The sequence below is a fragment of the Triticum urartu genome, chromosome 2 (genome assembly GCF_003073215.2).
Source record: "Triticum urartu cultivar G1812 chromosome 2, Tu2.1, whole genome shotgun sequence".
Lineage (NCBI taxonomy): Eukaryota > Viridiplantae > Streptophyta > Magnoliopsida > Poales > Poaceae > Triticum > Triticum urartu.
The window spans coordinates 300675131-300696337 of record NC_053023.1 but is presented as its reverse complement, the minus strand read 5'-3'; positions in this window follow the sequence as shown (position 1 = coordinate 300696337).

The following is a 21207-nucleotide window of genomic DNA, read 5'->3' as shown; positions in this document are numbered from 1 at the left end:
GGAAAGAGGTACATAGTTGGCTTACAATCACCACTTCACACAATACATGAATAAAACATTACATCATCCAGATACAATCAAGGTCCGACTACGGAACCAAAATAAAAGAAGACTACCCCAAATGCTACACAGATCCCCGATCGTCCCAAATGGGCTCCACTACTGACCAACTGGAAACAGAAACCACATAACGAACACGAACTTCTTCGAGCCCCTCCTTGAGCTTGGTTGCGTCACCTGCACGATATCATTGGCACCTGCAAGCTGGTTTTGGAAGTAATCTATGAGTCACGAGGACTCAACAATCTCACACCCTCGCGATCAAGACTATTTAAGCTTATGGGTACGGTAAAAGATATGAGGTGGAGCTGCAGCAAGCGACTAGCATGTTTGGTGGCTAACATACGCAAAAGAGAGCGAGAAGAGAAGGCAAAGGCACGGTCGAGAAACTATGATCAAGAAGTGATCCTAGAACAACCTATGTCAAGCATAACTCCAACACCATGTTCACTTCCCGGACTCCGCCAGAAAGAGACCATCACGGCTACACACACGGTTGATGCATTTTAATTAAGTTAAGTTTCAGGTTATCTACAACCGGACATTAACAAATTCCCATCTGCCCATAACCGCGGGCACGGCTTTCGAAAGTTCAAAACCCTGCAGGGGTGTCCCAACTTAGCCCATCACAAGCTCTCACGGTCAACGAAGGATATTCCTTCTCCCAAGACAACCCGATCAGACTCGGAATCCTGGTTACAAGACATTTTAACAATGGTAAAACAAGACCAGCAAGACCGCCCGATGCGCCGACATCCTGATGAGCGCTCCGTACAACTAAAACCAGTCCTCAAGTTTCCCCGAGGTGGCGCTGCAAAGGACTCTGGTTCGGACCAACACTTAGACAAGCACTGGCCCGGGGGGTTAAAATAAGATGACCCTCGGGATGCGCGACTCCCAAGGGAAAAAGGCTAGGTGGCAAATGGTAAAAGCAAGGTTGGGCCTTACTGGAGGAGTTTTATTCAAGGCGAACTATCAAGGGGTTCCCATTATAACCTAACCGTGTAAGGAACGCAAAATCAAGGAACATAACACCGGTATGACGGAAACTAGGGCGGTAAGCGTGGAACAAAACACCAGGCATAAGGACGAGCCTTCCACCCTTTACCAAGTATATAGATGCATTAATTAAATAAGAGATATTGTGATATCCCCACAAAATAACCATGTTCCAACAAGGAACAAACTCCAATCTTCACCTGCAACTAACAACGCTATAAGAGGGGCTGAGCAAAGCGGTAACATAGCCAAACAACGGTTTGCTAGGACAAGGTGGGTTAGAGGCTTGACATGGAAATATGGGAGGCATGATAAGCAAGTGGTAGGTATCGCAGCATAGGCATAGCAAAAGAGCGGGCATCTAGCAAGCAAAGATAGAAGTGATTTCGAGGGTATGGTCATCTTGCCTGAGATCCCGCAAGGAAGAAGAACGAGTCCATGAAGAAGACAAACGGACGTAGCCAATGGATCCTCACAAACGCAACGTTACCAGATTACCGAGAAGAAGTACATCGGAAAGAAACCAAACAACATAGTAAACGACCATCACATAAGCATGGCACGATGCACAAACAAGTATGATGCATGTCCGGTTTAATGAAGCATGGCATGGCAAAGTGCACAAACAATCCTACAAATTAAGTGGAGCACAATATGCAACACCACGTGACTTATTTAGTTCGATCTTGTTTATGTAGCCAACAATATTAAATGTTGTTAAACATGGCAAGAGGGTGAAGCAAAGTAAGACTGCCTATCTAGTCAAGTTTAAAAGAGGGCGGAAACAACGAACAACAATTCCGGAAAATCCTCATATGCATATATTAGGTTTGGTACTGTTCTACCCTAAACAAAATTTTAGAGTTGTTAAACATGCAAAGTAAAGACACCAGGTTAAACTAGGCATTTTTCTACCCCATTTACATATAAAGTTTGTTAAGTTTGGAGCTACAATTATTTAGTTATGAATTAAATCATTTTAACATGGCATAGGAGCAAATTTAATCAAACAGCATTTTAAAATTTTCAAACATAGATGAAAGTTGGATATTATGAAACTAGACAAAATTCTAAGCCAGTTTCATATATAAATCATTTTAAGCCGATGCACGGTTCTGAAGCTATTATATGCATGAACATGGAGGGGTTTTCTGAAAAACTGTAGTCTCTGGAATAATTAGGAAATACGTAGATCTGGAAAAAAACATGAATGTGCCAAAACAGAGGCTGGCCCAACAAGCAACAGGGGCAGGGGCTGCTCACTCATGGGCCTCGGCCCGGTAGGAGGGGAAGCAGGCCAGGCCGCGTTGGGGTTTGTCTCACCGTGGCCAAACTGGAGCGATGGGCCAGACCACGCGCGTGCAGGCGGTTGATGGGGTGCTGGGGCGAGCGGCTCGACTGGAATCGGTCAACATGGCAGGGGCGCTGCACTCTGCTCGTTTCTGATGAAGAATGGCATCGACAGGTCTTGGCGAGGATGCCAGCAGCGGCGAGCTTGCGGGCACGCGGCTGGGAGGTTGAAGATGCCGAGCCAGCACCGGATCTGGACGGACGCGACGCAGGGTGAGGCGGCTGCAGCAGGACTTGGCGGCGGGGAGGAAGGTTCAGATGAAGCAAGGCAGCAGCGACGACGGGCAGAGCTGCAGAGGGACTTGGCGAACTGGCGCGATGACTCTCTCCGGTGAGACAGGGACTTGGCGCGGGCTCGTCGGGGTCCTACTGGAGGCTCTCGTCTCCAGCGTGGTTCATCGACGAAAACTTGAGGAGGAGAGGCGCGGTCAAGGCGGCGCCGTGTTGGTGCTCCCTATTGGTGGCGACGAAGATAGGCAGCAGCGCTCCTAGTAGGGAACGGGGCGACAACGAACTCCTCGAGAGGCGCGGGGCATGGCGCCGGTTGAGGAGGCTGGTTCCCGTCCAGATGAAGCGACGGAAGGATGGGGTCGTCCTTGGCTGACTCTGCTGCGAGGGGAAAAGAGAGAGACCTGCGTGACAGAGAGATCAGAGAAGAAAAGAAGATGGGAAGAAAAACAGGAAGGGTAGGGGGTGGCCTGGTCGGTGACTTCGGTCGCCGGCGGTAGAAGTGGATCGGGGTCAAGGACAAGCTCTTGGCTTGAGGCAGGGAAGGATGGCCTGTAGGTGGAAAGGATGAGGAGGGGATCTGGGAGGATCTTTTTGGATCGGGAGGGGACCCCGAGGAAAGAGAGACAAGAGGAGTGGCGGCGGAATGAGGAGGATGGGACAAGCTGCCTCAAAATTAGGGTAGGACTAATTTATATATAGGCCTGCGGATTAGGTTAGGGGCTAACGGATCCCTCCGATCATAATCGGACGATCGAGAATAAAAGGTTAGAGGAGTCCAAATAGGAAAACGGTGATGTTTTGTAGATGTTTGGGGATGATCCGGACCCAATGGTGACGATTGCCCGGGTCGAGTCCGGGACAACTTTTGGACGCGCGCGAGGAGGTCCGCGGACTGACGACAGAGCCTAGGCTGGACCTGGCGGTGAGATGTAGTGCAGAAGGCAATGGGCTGAGAAGAGAGAAGAGAGAGAGAGACCCAGTGACTGTTTCCGGAGACCGAAAACGTCCCTTGTTTGACCGACTATAATGTTGCTATAGTTAATCGTTGGGGCATCAAACGGACTCCGAACGCGATGAAACTTGGCAGGCGGCCTACCTACAACATAATAACACCGCATGCCAACTTTCAACCCATTCCGAGAAAATTTTCCGTCCACTTATAAAATATTATTTCGGAGGTGCCGCGGGCGCGTGCAAGTGTGGTTGGGCTCAGGACGAACAACGGACGGAACTGGGGGAACCTAAACGAATGCATGTTTTGAAAAACAAGATGATGCAATGCACATTATGACATGACAAGATGCAACTCGCAAGCGAATGACATGGCAATGACATCGAATAACTGGAAGACACCTGGCACATCAGTCTCGGGGCGTTACACGCTTCAACCTCCTCCACGTTCATGTGGTTCACTTGTCCCCGGTTGAAAGGATTGGGCTTCTTCCTAGAGCTTCCATTGCCATTCCCATTCTTTGCTTCAGAACATTCTGTGGCATAATGTCCATTCTTCCCACACTTGAAGCAAGTAATGTGACTTAGATCCTTCTTGGCGGGCGTTGCCGGGTTGGTACGGTTTTGGCCATTGCTTCCTCAATTGCCATTCCCATTCCTGGGGCCACTATAGTTGTGCGAAATCCCTCCATTGTGATTGTGGCCTCCATGGTTATGTTGAAGGGGTCCTCCCGAGTTCGGGGTAAAACGGGGTCTCTGCCGAGCTCCAGAATTGTACTTCCCTTGTCCATACTTCCTCTTGCGGTTGTCAATCTGCTGCTGCTTCCCTACAATCATGAGAGCTCTGTCTACCAACTCCTGGTAGTTATTGAAAGTTGCTACCATCAACTGCATGCTCAGCTCATCATTCAGTCCTTCCAGAAACTTCTCCTGCTTCGCGGCATCTATGGCAACGTCATCTGGGGCATAACGTGCTAGCTTACTAAAGTCAGCCACATACTGGCCAACGATGCGTCCTCCTTGGCGTAAGTTGCGAAACTAACGCTTCTTCATGGCCATAGCTCCTGCTGATACATGGGCGGTACGGAATGCTTGCTGAAACTGCTCCCAAGTGACATTGGCTATAGGAAAAGTGGCTGTGTAATTCTCCCACCATGAGGCTGTTGGTCCATCCAATTGGTGCGCGGCAAAACGCACCTTCTCAGCATCTGTGCATCCTGCAGTGGTCAACTCCCTTCCAATCTTGCGGAGTCAATCATCTGCAACTACCGGGTCGGTGCTACTGGAGAACACTGGCGACTGCAACCTCAGATAATGGGCTAAGTTGTCAACTGGAGGTGGTGGTGGTGGGTTGTTGTTATCGTTGCCTTGGTTCTGAACTAACAACTGCATCAAGGCATTCTGCTGCTGGATCAACTGAGTGAGCTCCGGTGGGAAAGTAAATCCGGGGTCACGTCTCGGAGGCATCTCAGGGTTTAGAGGGAAGAGATTAGAATAGAATGAGGTCTAGTGAGAAAGCACTACCCATATGCACATGAGACAAAAACAATCATATCACTTCAATCAATCCAAACAAGGGCATACAATCGGTCTAACTATCGTTACAAAAGTGCTCGGACTATACTATATACATGGGGGAATACTACTACTGATATGGTGGTCGACTAGAAAAATTGATCGGTGGAAGACTCCATAATATCTGCTCCAGCTTCATCAACAAAGTCATCATCGCTATTGTCTAGGTCTAAGTCAGTGTCGTCGATGATGATGTAGTTCTCCGGGCAAGTGGAATCATCAGCTTCTCCTCCTGGCACGGGGTCTCCCATGAATACTCCTAGCTTCCTTGTCAGATCGTCGTTCTTCTCCACTACTATCGTCATTTCCTCCTTGTATCCATCGCGTGTAGACTTGTGTTCTTCCTCCAGCTCCGTGATCCTGGTTATTGCCTTCTTTGTATCTATCATGCCTGCACACATCTGGTTCTCCTGGCGACGAATGTGTTGATTTAACTCCTGGATGAAAGCTACAATGGACCTATCCTTCCTGGTGCTAATCATCTCCCATTGCTCATCCCGGCGCCCACAAATCTGGTAGATAGTATCCTTGAGATCCTTGTGGTAAACTTCTCCAATACATCCCATGGTGATGTGGGCTGCCATGCTATTGCCTAGACTCCAGGTTGGGGCATCAAAGGAAAACTCTATGGGCTCAGTGAATGGCGCGAATGTCCTTCCTGGAATTTGAACTCGAATCATCTAGCGCTCCTCTTCTGGTAAAGTGGCGTTGTAGGTCTCGGTGAAGCTTGGTATTCCGATGTTCAAGTATCTAGTAACTTCCTTCAAGTGTCGTCCAAAAGGTGTATCTTCATCCCGTTGAGTGAACTTGTTCCTTGCATCCGCCATCCTAAAGAGTAGAAAAGGGAGAGGAGTCAGAAATGAGAAGAGAGTAGTTATCTAGGGTTTTAGCTTAGTGGTCGTGTCCTACAGTCAGCGCGTGCTCTGATACCATCTTGTAGCGACCAGACCTCAAACAGTCTAATCTCTGTGCATCAGTGTCATCCCTGGATCGGTAATGCTGACACGCACAGTACTTGATGATTTATAACAGAGTAGCAATCACACACTTATGACATCGAATGTCTCAAAAGAGAACTTATTTCAATAAATATGGCTTAAGGCCATCTAATACGATAACAGCGGAAGGCTTGGAAGAATAAAGTGAGTCCATCAACTCCAATGGCATCACTGAGTGAAAGACAACGACCTATGGCTCCTTACTCCTGGTCTGAAAAGTCTGCAACATGAACGTTGCAACCCGAAATGGGTCAGCACATGGAATATGCTGGCAAGGTAACACATAGAGTAATGAACAGAATAAATGCTATCACTACATGCATATTTGGCTGGTGGTAAGCTCTAGGGTTTCAGTTTTGCATAAATCCAATTTTTCCCTACAACAAAGGAATAAATTTTATTTAACTATCATGGTGGTTGTTAAACATTGAGAAGGTTCCTCCAACTCAATCCCAATTAAGCATCATCATTAAACCCAATCAAATTATATTAAGAGTGATGAGTTCAACATGATAATACAAGAACCAGATACTCAAGATGTCCATAACCGGGGACACGGCTAACCATGATTAGTTTGTACACTCTGCAGAGGTTTGCGCACTTTTCCCCACAAGACTCGAATACATCCATGGTCGGAGATTCGAGACACAGTCTTTCTGAAGCATTAACTCTCCACTCTCGATAGACAGTACGACCTACAACCCACTACATCTCCTAGTGTACCTCTTCGAGAGCTTCATGCAACTTACTCAACTATGCCAGAGCCCATAATGGCTTGTGGCTGCACACGGAAGTTTCAAGCATGAATAATCTTATGATCCCTTTGAGCCTGGGTGGCGGCGCTAGGGTTTTGGGCGGGGCACTGGCGGCTTGGGCCCTCGCGGCTTTAAAAGGGCTGGCCGGGCTAGTGTCCTAGGCGGACACGGCCCGATTAGGTCGGTTGACTTTAAAAAAAATAATTTAGCTCAGAAAAACAAAGAAAAGAAATACTAAACAGACTCCAAAAATCCTGAAATAAATTTTGCCCATTCTATAAATATCTAATGGACAAGGTGAACATTTATTTGGGCCTCTAATGCAAATTTGAAAGATGCATATTTTTCCTAATTCAAATAAAATAGGGATAAAAACTCTGAATAAAATCTTATTTGATTTTAATATTAAATCTCCAATATTTCTTTATTTTGGGGAATTAATTTATCCCCTCTCTTTTATTTTTCATAAAAGAAATATTCGAAGAGAAAATAATTAAAATCAAATGATCCTCTTTTCAAAATTCGAGAAAACTCAAATATGAAAATAACGAAATTCCCAACTCTCTCCGTGGGTCCTTGAGTTGCGTAGAATTTCTAGGATCAAGCCAAAATGCAATAAAATATGATATGCAATGATGATCTAATGCATACCATTCCAAATTTGAAATTTGGAATGTTACAGGTACTCGACAAACTCAGAGAGCATCAATTCTATGAGAAGTTTTCCAAGTGTGAGTTCTGGCTTGATGAAGTTCTTTACCTTGGTCATATCATCTCCGCCAAAGGCATCGCTGTTAATCTTGATAAGTTGTATGCAATTGTGAATTGGGAACCTCCGCAGTTGTCTTGGGCTTGCAAGCTATTGTCGAAGATTAATTGAGAATTTCTCTAAGATTGCAAAGCCTCTTTCCAACCTCCTCCAGAAGCTTGTCAAGTATGTCTGGACGCCTGAATGTGACGTTGCTTTCAAGACCCTCAAAGAGAAGCTGGTCACAGCTCCTGTCTTGACACCTCCTGATGAATCCAAGCCTTTTGAAGTTTTCTGTGATGCCTCCCTGCAAGGTCTCGGTGCTGTGTTAATGCAAGAGAAGAAAGTTGTGGCTTATACCTCTCGTCAGTTGAAGCCCAATGAAAGGAACTAACCCACTCATGATCTTGAGTAGGCGGCAATTGTCGATGCATTATTAACATGGAGAAATCTCTTGTTGGGAAGGAAAGTGGACATCTTCACAGATCATAAGAGCCTCAAGTACATCTTCACTCAACCCAACCTCAACCTCAGGCAGACTCGTTGGATCGAAATGATTCAAGAATACAATCCGAGTATTGAATATACTCTCGGACCTTTGTGAAGCTTTCCGCAAACTGAATCTCCAAGTTGTTCCTCAAGGTTTTCTTGCCAACCTCCAAGTCTCTCCTACTTTGGAAGATCAAATTCGTGAGGCACAACTCCTGGATTCCATGGTGAAGAAGGTGAAAAATGGGATTGCTAAGAGCCAACCCAAATACAAGTGCTAACGCATTGATGACAAAGACACTCTATTCTTCGAGGATCGAATTGTGGTTCCTAAAGGTAATCTAAGGAATGTCATTATGAATGAGGTGCACAATCCCCTTCTATCCATTCATCCCGGAAGTAAGAAGATGTACAATGACCTCAAGCAGTCGTATTGGTGGACTCGAATGAAACGAGAAATTGCTCAATTCATGAATGAATGTGATGTCTACAGAAGGGTGAAAGCAGAGCACCAACGACCAGCTGGTCTCCTCCAACCTCTTGCTATTCCAAAATGGAAGTTTGAGCATATTGAGATGGACTTCGTGACTGGATTTCCCAAGTCCAAGCGTGGAAATGATGCTATCTTCATTGTCATCGACAAGCTTACTAAAGTGGCTCATTTCCTTCCAATCAAAGAATCTATCAAAGCAGCTCAGCTGGCAGACCTATACACCTCCAGGATTGTCTCTTTGCACGACATTCCACAATTGATATCTTCAGATCGTGGAAGCATCTTCACTTCTAAGTTCTGGGACCCCTTTCAGAAGGCCATGGGCACCAACATTCACTTCAGCATAGCCTTCCATCCTCAAACTAGTGGAGAAGTCGAGCGAGTCAATCAAATTCTTGAAGATATGCTTAGGGCTTGTGTCATTTCCTTCGGTATGAAGTGGGAAGATTGTCTTCCATATGCCGAGTTCTCCTACAACAACAGCTTCCAAGTGAGTTTGGGCAAGGCCCCATTCGAGATTCTCTATGGCAAAAAGTGTCGTACTCCTCTCAATTGGTCAGAGACTGGTGAACGCCAACTTCTTGGCAACGACTTAATCACAGAAGCTGAAGAAATGTGCAAAGTCATCCGTCAAAAACTCAAAGCCGCGCAATCGCGCCAGAAGAGTTACTATGATAGGAAGCACCGTGACTTGGCTTTCGAGATCGGAGACCATGTCTACCTCCGCGTCTCTCCAATGAAAGGTACTCGTCGCTTCGGTATCAAAGGGAAGCTTTCCCCGAGATACGTGGGTCCTTTCAAGATCATTGGTAGAAGAGACGACCTCACCTATCAACTTGAACTTCCGTCCAACTTCGTAAATGTGCACGATGTGTTTCACGTGTCACAGCTTCGCAAGTGCTTTAAGACTCCTGAGCGCACCATCAACTTCGAAGAAATTGATCTCCAAGAAGATTTGTCTTACCATGAGCATCCTGTTGCTATTCTTGAAGAAACCGAGTGCAAGACTCGCAACAAGTCTATCAAATTCTTGAAAGTGAAAGGGTCACACCATTCAAACCAAGAAGCCACCTGGGAATGCGAGGATCACCTCCGTTCCGAATATCCGGAGTTCTTTCAGTCCTAGATCTCGGGACGAGATCCTCTCGTAGTGGTGGAGTGTTGTAACAACCCGGATGTAACTTGCCATATTTGTAACTCCGACTCTTGTCATTTTCGTCTTTAAGTTATGAGATTCCCTTCGTGGTTGGGTTTTGTCTTCGTTTTGCATTTTGTTCATGTCATGAATTTCATATCATGTCATCATGTGCATCGCATTTGCATTCGTGTTTGTCTCATGCATGCGAGCATTTTCCCCGTTGTCCATTTTGCAATCCGACACTCCCACATGCATCGGCGCACCCCTCTTGTCTCTTTTCTTGAGCGGGTGTTAAATGTTCTCGGAATGGACCGAGATTTGCCAAGTGGCCTTGGTACACCACCGGTAGACCGCCTATAAAATTTCGTTCCATTTGGAGTCTGTTTGATACTCCAACGGTTAACCGAGTAACCATGAAGGCTTCTTGTGTGTTGCAGCCCAACACCCCTCCAAAACGGCCCAATAACCCATCTAAACCATCTCCATGTCCTCCGTCATTGGTTCACGATCATGTGGGCGAAAACTACACTCCATTTGGACACTCCTACCTCCTTCTATCTATAAATATGTGCATCCCTCCAAAAATTCGGGTCCCGAAACCCTAAAATCCTCCTGCCGCCACCGGACGCGTCCATCGGCGCCGGACACGGCCGCCGCCTCCTCCTCGCCCAACCCACGCCTGACATGTGTCCCGGCCGCCGCCCCATGCTGCCGGCCCGGCGAGGCCCGGATCGGGCCGCCCGAGCCCATCGCGCCGCCCCCGCGTGTCCCCGCCGCCTCCGGCATCCGCCTCCATCGCTGGCGCGCCTCCCCGCGCAACCTCGCGCCCTTCCCTGCGCGGTTTTCCGATGGCCGCCGCGGACCCCGCTGTCCCGCCGTCCCGCGTGCAGCGCGCCCTCTCCTCCGCGGATCCGCGCTGTCCGACACCGGATCCGGTGACCACGGCCTCCCCCCCCCCCGCTCCATCTCTGGCGAAGTTCCGGCCGGATCTGACGAACTCCAGCGAAGCTCCGGCCAGATCCACCTCGGTTTTCCGCATGTTGACTTTTCCTCGAGGTCGAATTTCTCTAAGTCCCAAATCCCTTATGTTTTACTGCCCTGTTCATTACCTCATATCTCCATGACCGTAGCTCTGTTTCATGCATATGATATATCAAAATGTTCATTGTGAGATGCTCCTCATTTCATCCCATTGTGGCATGCTTGTTTGAGTTCATCTTGATGCCCTAATGATTGATGCAAGAGTGCTATAAAATGTTTACTGCAGCTACTTATCAGTTTATGGTGATTTCTCTTTTTTGTCACATTTGATGTGTGCTTCATATGAGCATGAGCTCTACATGTCTTTTGAACTATGTCATGCCATCTCTATAGAGGTGCTTGCCTCGTATTTTTGTGATCAATGTGGTGACCACCACAAGCATGCAAACTAGGCTTAGTGTTATTGCTGTTTTCAGGGACTTAGGATTTTGCTAAGTCTTTTGCCTGCTGTTATTTTGATGCCATGTTAACTTGATGCTACAGTAATATCCATGCTTTTTTGAGATATTTCAGTATAGATGTTTTGAACATATGGTTATGCTCTATCCATCCATGCCCCTGTTTGGAATTATGGAGTGCCCTAGCATGTCTTATTCTTGCTCTACTTTTGCTATAAAATGTTCCTAGCAGTATGTTAACATGTTAATCAATATTGCCATGGTTGTTGCTAGTGATCCATGCATGCTATGAACATGCTCTTGCCATGGTGTCATCTTGTTGTTTCTATGCTTGTTTTGTCATGAAATGCTTTGTGGTGAGTGATTTGAGCTCGCAAAGATGCCTTCATAATTCTGTTTATGCCATGCTCTATTTTCTGCTAAGTCTAAAACTGTTAATAAAACTTGCTATGTTTACATGGGTGCCATCATATCTTCTGTGCCTTTTTGGTTCATGATCAGTAAGGGACTTTGATCTATGCATTTAGTAGAAGCACGCAATTCCTTGTATTGCTATGATATGTTCCTCTAGCATGTTGTTTAATAGCTCTAAACATGGCTTCCTGATGTTATTTCTGGCATGTTAGTATTTTCACAAAGTCTGTGAAGCTGATATATTTTCACTTTTGCCATGCTTGTTTGAACGTTCTCTTGTGTGATTTAGCCATCGCTCAATGTTCATGTTTTGTCAAGCATCTTGTGTACATCACTTCCATATGCTTTGTTTCTATGTTGGGGTGCAGTAGCTTAGTTTCTTGTTGCATTCTAGATGGCATCGTGCTATTAATCACAGAATAGCACCATTGCATTCTAGATGGCATCGTGCTGTTAATCGCAGAATAGCACCATCCTTGTTTTGCTTGCCATTTGCAAATCATGTGTCATTTCTGGTGATCTTTATATCGATTTGAACCGTAATCATCTCATCTTTCTAGTGGCACACTTGGTTTGCCAAGTTGATGCCTTGATCATTCTTTCTCTTCCGGAGCACGCATATGCATTGCATATTATATCTTGCATATCATGCCATGTTTTGCATCATGTTTCTTGTGCATTGCACCGTGATTGATTGTTGGTCCTTTGCTTGTGTTCTTGCTTTGGGTAGAGCCGGGAGATGAGTACGTGATCAAGGAACCTGTTGAGTATGCTAACGAGGATCAAGCTTTCGACAATTCTGAGAACATTGCAGGCAATTTGACTGTACCCTCGAAATTTGTTCTATCTTTGCTTGCTAGTTGTTCGCTCTATTGCCATGCCACGCTACCTACCACGTGCTATATCATGCCTCTCATATTGCCATGTCAAGCCTCTAACCCACCTTTCCTAGCAAACCGTTGTTTGGCTATGTTACCGCTTTTGCTCAGCCCCTCTTATAGCGTTGCTATTTGCAGGTGAAGATAAAGCTTGTTCCATGTTGGAACATGGATATTGTTGGGATATCATTATTATATCTTATTTACTTTAATGCATCTATATACTTGGTAAAGGGTGGAAGGCTCGGCCTTATGCCTGGTGTTTTGTTCCACTCTTGCCGCCTTAGTTTCCGTCATACCGGTGTTATGTTCCTTGATTTTGCGTTCCTTACGCGGTGGGGTGTTATGGCAACCCCTTGACAGTTCGCCTTGAATAAAACTCCTCAAGCAAAGCCCAACCTTGGTTTTACCATTTGCCTACCTGCCACCATATACCTGTCCCTTGGGTTCTGCAGACTCAAGGGTCATCTATATTTTAACCCCCCCCCCCCCCCGGACAGTGCCCCTATGAGTGTTGTTCTGAACCGAGTAGACTGCGGGGCCACCTCGGGGCAACTTGAGGGTTGGTTTTACTCGTAGGATGTCTCATCCGGTGTGCCCTGAGAACGAGATACATGCGACTCCTATCGGGATTTGTCGGCACATCGGGAGGCTTGCTGGTCTTGTTTTACCATTGTTGAAATGTCTTGTAACCAGGATTTCGAGACTGATCGGGTCTTCCCGGGAGAAGGAATATCCTTCGTTGACCGTGAGAGCTTGTGATGGCCTAAGTTGGGACACCCCTGCAAGGTATAAACTTTCAAGAGCCGTGCCCGCGGTTATGTGGCAGATGGGAATTTGTTAATATCCGGTTGTAGAGAACTTGACACTTAACTTAATTAAAATGAATCAACCGCGTGTGTAGCCGTGATGGTCTCTTTTCGGCGGAGTCCGGGAAGTGAACACGGCCTTGTGTTATGCTTGAGCATAAGTAGCTTCAGGTTCACTTCCTGATCACTATTAGGTTCTCGACCGTGCGTTACTTATCTTCTCGCTCTCTTTTGCGTATGTTAGCCACCATATATGCTTACTGCTTTGCTGCAGCTCCACCTCACTACCCTTTCCTACCCATAAGCTTAAATAGTCTTGATCTCGCGGGTGTGAGATTGCTGTGTCCTCGTGACTCATGGTTACTTCCAAACAGATGCAGGTGCCGATGATGCCAGTGTAGGGGACGCTACCGAACTCAAGTAGGAGTTCTACGAGGATTCGGGCCGTTACTATGTTTCTTTTCCGGATGATCAGTAGAGGAGCCCAGCTGGGACGATCGGGAATCTAGTATTTGGGGTTGTCTTTCTTTATTTTGGTTCCGTAGTCGGACCTTTGTTTGTACCATGGATGATGTATGGATTATTTATGTATTCTGTGAAGTGGCGATTGTAAGCCGACTCTTTATCCCTTTCTTATTCAGTACATGGGATGTGTAAAGATTACCCCTCTTGCGACAGACCTACCATGCGGCTATGCCTCTAAGTCGTGCCCCGACACGTGGGAGATATAGCCGCATTGTGGGTGTTACAATGTCATGCAAGTTCTTTTCCATAAGCACGTATGACAATATTCGGAATACATGCCTACATTACATCGATGAACTGGAGCTAGTTCTGTGTCACCCTATGTTATAACTATTGCATGAGGAATCGCATCTGACATAATTATCCATCACTGATCCATTGCCTACGAGCTTTTCACATATTGGTCTTTGCTTAGTTACTTTTCCTTTGCCATTGTTACAATCACTACAAAACCAATACTATTACTTTTACCACTATTACTGTTACTTCCATATTACTTTGCTACTAAATACTTTCCTGTAGATATTAAGTCTTTCAGGTGCGGTAGAATTGACAACTCAACTATTAATACTTGAGAATATTCTTTGGCTCCCCTTGTGTTGAATCAATAAATTTGGATTGAATACTCTACCCTCGAAAACTGTTGCGATCCCCTATACTTGTGCGTTATCAATACTATTTTCTAGCGCCGTTGCCGGGGAGAATAGCTCTATTCTTTGAGTCATTTGGGATTTATATCTGTTGATCACTATGAGGAACTTGAAATATGAAAGAACCAAGATTTTTCCCTCAACTACGAGGGGAGGTAAGGAACTGCCATCTAGCTCTGCACTTGATTCACCTTCTGTTATGAGTAAATTTGCGACACCTACACCTGCTATTGATTCTGATATGTCGCATGTTATTGATGATGCCACTTCTGCTTTGCATGATACTTATGATGAAACCACTTCTATGCTTGATAATACTATGCCATTAGGTGAATTTCTTGATGAACAACTTGCTAGGGTTAGAGAGAATGAAATTATTGAAACTGATAATATCGATGAAAGTGATGATGAAGATTCTCCCCCTAGATATGAATTGCCTGTTGTGCCTGAGGGTTATGTTATGGATGAAGAAACTGCTAGAGACTTTTTAGCTTGCAATGATAGATATGATCTTAAGAATCTGTTAGCTAAGCTGAAAGAAAAATCGTTGAATGCTTGAATGAAATATGACCCTGCATTTGCTACTTCACCTATCTGTATTTCTGATAAGGATTATGAATTCTCTGTCGATCCTGAGTTAATCACTTTGGTTGAATCTGATCCTTTTTATGGCTATGAATCTGAAACTGTTGTGGCACATCTTACTAAATTAAATGATATAGCCACCATGTTCACTAATGATGAGAAAACTCGCTATTACTTTATCCTTAAGTTGTTTCCGTTCTCATTAAAGGGTGATGCTAAAACACAGTTTAATTCTCTTGATCCTGCTTGTGTGCGTAGTCCCCAGGATATGATTTATTACTTCTCTGCTCAATATTTCCCAGCTCATAAGAAACAAGTTGCCTTAAGGGAAATATATAACTTTGTGCAAATTGAAGAAGAGAGTCTCCCACAAGCTTGGGGGAGGCTTCTCCGATTACTTAATGCTTTTCCTGATCATCCTCTCAAGAAAAATGAAATACTTGATATCTTTTATAATGGACTAACCGATGCTTCCAGAGACCACCTGGATAGTTGTGATGGTTGTGTTTTCAGGGAAAGAACTGTTGATCAAGCTAAATTGCTATTGAATAATATGTTGAGTAATGAAAATGATTTAACACTTCCTGAACCAACTCCTAAGCCAACTCCGAAGAAAACGGGTATTCTATTTCTTAGTCCTAAAGATATGCAAGAGGCAAAGAAATCTATGAAAGAAAAAGGTATTAAAGCTGAAGATGTTAAGAATTTACCACCTATTGAAGAGATACATGGTCTTGATAACCCAACACAGGTAGTAAAGGTAAATTCTCTCTATAGATTTGTTGAAGGTGATATCCCTCGTTATAAGTTTGCTGGCCAATGCTTAGATGAGTTTGATAATTTTATTGTTAAACAACAAAACTTCAATGCTTATGTTGGTAGACAATTGAAACGTAATGCTTATATGATTGAACACTTGAGTGATTATATGTCTAGAATTAAAGGTGAACTTAAACTTATTAGTAAACATGCTTCTATGGTTACCACTCAAGTAGAACAAGTACTTAAAGCTCAGAATGATTTTCTCAATGAATTAGATAAAAAGAAAAATGATAATGTTGTTAGACTTGTGACTAGAGGGGGTTAGAATGACTCAGGAACCTTTGTATCCTGAGGGCCACCCTAAGATAATTGAGCAGGATTCTCAGAGAACTAATGTTGATGCACCTAGTTCTTCTAAGAAGAAGAAGAAGAGAAATGATAGGACTTTCCATGCTTCTAGTGAACCTGCTGTTGACATACCTAAGAATCCCAATGATATTTATATTTCTGATGCTGAAACACATTCTTGTAATGAACATGAACCTAGCGATAATGTTAATGATGATGTTCATGTTGATGCTGAACCTAACAATGACAATGATGTAGAGATTGAACCTATTGTTGATCTTGATAACCCACAATCAAAGAATCAACATTATGATAAGAGAGACTTTGTTGCTAGGAAGCACCGTAAAGAAAGAGAACCATGGGTTCAGAAACCCATGCCTTTTTCTCCTAAACCATCCAAGAAAAAGGATGATGAGGATATTGAGCACTTTGCTGAAATGATTAGACCTATCTTTTTGCGTATGCATTTGACTGATATGCTTAAAATGAATCCTTATGCTAAGTACATGAAAGATATTGTTACAAATAAAAGAAAGATACCGGAAGCTGAAATTTCCACCATGCTTGCTAATTATACTTTTAAATGTGGAATACCAAACAAATTTGGAGATCCAGGAGTACCAACTATACCATGCTCCATTAAAAGAAGCTATGTTAAAATTGCTTTATGTGATCTTGGAGCCGGTGTTAGTGTTATGCCTCTCTCTTTATATCGTAGACTTGATTTGAATAAGTTGACACCTACTGAAATATCTTTGCAAATGGCTGATAAATCAACTGCTATACCTCTCGGTATTTTTGAGGATGTGCTTGTTGTGGTTGCAAACGTTACTATTTTAACGGACTTTGTTATTCTTGATATTCCCGAGGACGATAGTATGTCTATTATTCTTGGTAGACCCTTTTTGAATACTACAGGGGCTGTTATTGATTGCAACAAAGGCAATGTCACTTTTCATGTTAATGGTAATGAGCATACGGTACACTTTCCAAGGAAACAACCTCAAGTCCATAGTGTCAATTCTATTGGAAAAACTTCAACGATTACTATTGGAGGTTTTGAATTTCCTATTCCTACTGTCAAGAAGAAATATGATATTCTTATTGTTGGGGATGTGCATATCCCCGTTGAGGTAACCTAGTGCTATTCGAAAATTCTTCGGTTTCATGTTATTCGAAAAGAGTTTGTTTACAAGACTTGATCAACCTTGTTAGTGGTTTCCTTTTGATGAGCATGAGATGGATGAAGTTAGAAAGCAGAACTCTGTGTACCCTCTTTTTACTTTTTTTTATTTTGATTAAACTAGTAAAGGGTGCACGTGCAATGCACGTCTTCATAAGTGCATATGTGAGTACAAATAAAGAATGTGTAACAATACCAAAATAGTGGTTTGTCTATTATTATTTTTACCATCAAAATGACAAGGATATATATGTAGCAAAAAATAAAAGAGTTAATGAGTTTGATTTCATGAACATGCTTATTTTGACTTTACATTATTCTGCATATTTATTATTTATTTTGTTTTGAAAAAGAAATGACATATGAACACGTACAAATATAATGAGATTTAGCCTAGTACAACTCAGAAAAGAAAAAAGTTTGCATGTACCACGTAGGCCTAGCCAGGCCGATAACACCCACTGACCCACACCCATATCTCATGTTGTTTCTTCACCAGTTCCCTTTTCCTATGGCTCTCGCCCTCTCTCATATCGATGCCCATATCTTCCACGCTTAAATCCGATTGCCGCCTGACGCAATACTCATCGTCACCTCTTACATTACCACCTGCGCCACCCTCCAGTGCAATGCCTTCCTTTCCAGCTGTGCCAACTCTATCTCGCCGGTCTCCAATTCTCGGCTCGAAGTTGTTGCTCACCCTTCAGTCATTTAGCACATGACCTATCTTTCCAGGCAGCTAATTTAGGTACAGCACATTTTGCGCTTAATGTTTCTATTATTTTGTCTAGCTTTGATGTTTTCACCAACTTTGTTTCCTCACCGGAAGCCTACATTTAAAAATAAACGCATCAAGGAGCAAACAATCCACCACCGTCAGAAAGAAAAATGAAGGAAAAATATCATCTGTTGTGATCGTCCTTGGTGGCACCAATGCCGATGAATTGAACGACACCGAGGGAGTGCATTGCCTCCCGGCGGTGTCACCCACTGTCGCGGTCATCACCAGCATTGCTCCTACCTCCGGACTCCTCAGAAATACAATCGAATCTATTGACAACACCGAAAACAATAGAAAGATCAACCAGTTACATTAGCTAAGCACAAAGGAAAGAAAGGGAACATGATTAATGATTGTGCCAATTGTTCTTACAATTTCCAAGAAGGTAACATGCTTCGAGGTTGCTAATGTCCATGCATAATCTGACAAGATTTTGGCCCAGAAGACGATGTGCAAAAGTGATGGCCTCTAGAACGACCCTGCTTTGCCCAACTTCCTGAATTTCTTGCACCTGCACGCACATCCAAACAACTCCACATGAGAACTCCATCCCAGTGGAGAGCCAGAGGTAGCATGACAATGATGATGGCAAGGTGGTAGACGCCGAGTAGGGTGAGCAAGCGAGCATCAGAGGATGATCAACATGACACCAAGCTAGTAGATCTTGGAGAGGTAACACACGTGCGCCAAGAAGAAGACCGGCCCCGGCCGCTGCCATCACCTAAGCAGCTGTCGGCGGCCCGGTGTACTCCCCAGAGCCCAGCGTGGTGTCAGCTGGAGGCTGTTTTGATGGTTCATGATACCCGTTAGTTGTACTTGAGAAGTCTCCAGAGACAAGAACTACATCAAATAGGTTATTATCTATGTGTAATAAACTATATCCATAATAGCAATTTCGAGCTGATCCAAGTGAGGTGTGTTACCTAGAATGACTTCCCTAATCTCTTCCCTGTTGTAATGACTTTCTAAATTCAAGGATCCTTATTAAGTATCTAATATTTGGATCTACATCAAGTGTAGTAAATTTTAGCTAGATTCTTTACATAGATGCATCACATTACAGAAGCTGGACACAGACATATATATAATAAACAATCTCAGTACAGGTTAACACATACATGAGCAGCAAATAAATTGAGAAAATAACTGAACACTGGATGAGAAAATTTAATTTGCCAAATAGATTTTGCTGGACTGGAGATGATCCATATATTAATTTAAGCATCTTGTAAATGCACACAGGAAAGGGGATAATCTGAAACTAACAATAAAAAATAGTACATGCAAACTGTAATTCCTTCATCTAGGGAAAACAGTTCAAATAGCACATTCGTCTGTCAGCAAAGAAGTACGTAATAGATAAATCTTTCTCTACCACAGTAGTGAGAAATTGATAAGGAAACAACAGTAAAAATGGAGTAACACCAAACTATCATTGAATCTTAACCAGAAAAATCAAGCCCGGTTCAAACTGTTAATGTAATCCTTGTTGCAAACTAGACACTGTATAGACCATGCTCGTGTGTCGTAGCATGCGGAGTTGATAGTAGGCTGCTGTGTGTGTCCCTGCACTGTAGTGTGTGCTGAGGATGTCTGAGCATGGGTACATGCTGTACATGTGTGTGTTTGTGTAACTGCACACGAAAGAGAGGGAGACGGCTATGTTGCTGGCCAGTACAAAAGAGAAAGGCATTCATTGCCTGAAGAGAAAATTGTACCTGTGTCTCATCTCTACTTTCTCTCCGCCTTTGCATTTCATCGAACACCTCCTGAGCGTAGCAAGATCCACCAAAACAGAGCGTGAACTAGAGTTCTTGCCAACACAAACCCAAGGCATGTAAAAACCTGCATAGAGATATAGTAGCATCGAGAGACACAAGAGGGGAGGAAAGAAGGGTTGGTAGGGAGAGACAAGAAGAAAATGATCTGGAGAATCTCATCTACGCACATTTCACTCCCCAGCAGCTAGACTGCTGTGCGGCGAGGTCGGTGAAGGAGGCACGACCGGCAAGGATCTGGTCGTGGGGCTCGGTGCGTGTGGTGGTGGAGAAGACACAGCCCTCGGGCTCCTTCCAGGAAGCCTCGTGCCGCCCCTCCACGTGCTTGATCCATATATATATAGGACGCCCGCTGTCATGGTTCTAAGTCTGACAGTAGTGTAGGGGGGTAAGTATGGAGAGGCAAGGTCTTAGCTATGGAGAAGTTGTAAGAACGCAAGGTTTACGAGTTCAGGCCCTTCTCGGAGGAAGTAATAGCCCTACGTCTCGGAGCTCGGAGGCGGTCGATTGGATTATGAGAGTATTAAGTACAGGGGTGCGAACCCTTTACACTGAGGAGGGGGTGGCATATATAGAGTCCGCCAGCCCCTCCGGCCCTCAGTTATGCAGGGTTTTAAGTACATTAAGGTCGGGCGTTACTGGTAACGCCCCTAATAAAGTGCTATGATGACCATAAAAGCTACTTAATGACCGACCGTTAGCATGCGGAGTGACTTTAGGTCTCCTGGCCGTCGGGTGGTTGGATCTTGGTCGAGTGGTTGCTTCTTGGTCGAGTGTCTTCGAGTCCGTCGAGTGAAACACCGCCAAGTCAATTGAAATGTGATTTCTTCTGGAGGTGTCCTTGGGTAGGTCAGTTTGGACAGGTCCATGACCCTACCCTAGGTACATAACTTCATCATTAGCCCTCGAATGGATCGAGGTTTGAGTGGGAAAGGGTTTGAGCACATCTCCGACTCATTTTTCATGTCGTGAGCATACCTTGTTTCGGATCAATGGACCAGAGTGATGACAACAACTTTCTTTCTAGTCGCCTTGATCCATTCTTAGGTTTTGTCGAGTGAGTTCTTATACTTGAAGAGTTCTGAGTGACGGTGCAGAGGAGATCTTTGGTCCGACGAGTTGTTCTGCTGCCCGCGGATTTCGTGGGATCCAAATTTCGGGAAGCGCGCGGGATGAGAGAGGCCGCAGTAAACGGATCGGATAGTGCGGAGCCGCCTCGATCCCCGCGCCACCTTTTTCGCCACGTATCACGCGCGCGATCACCATGG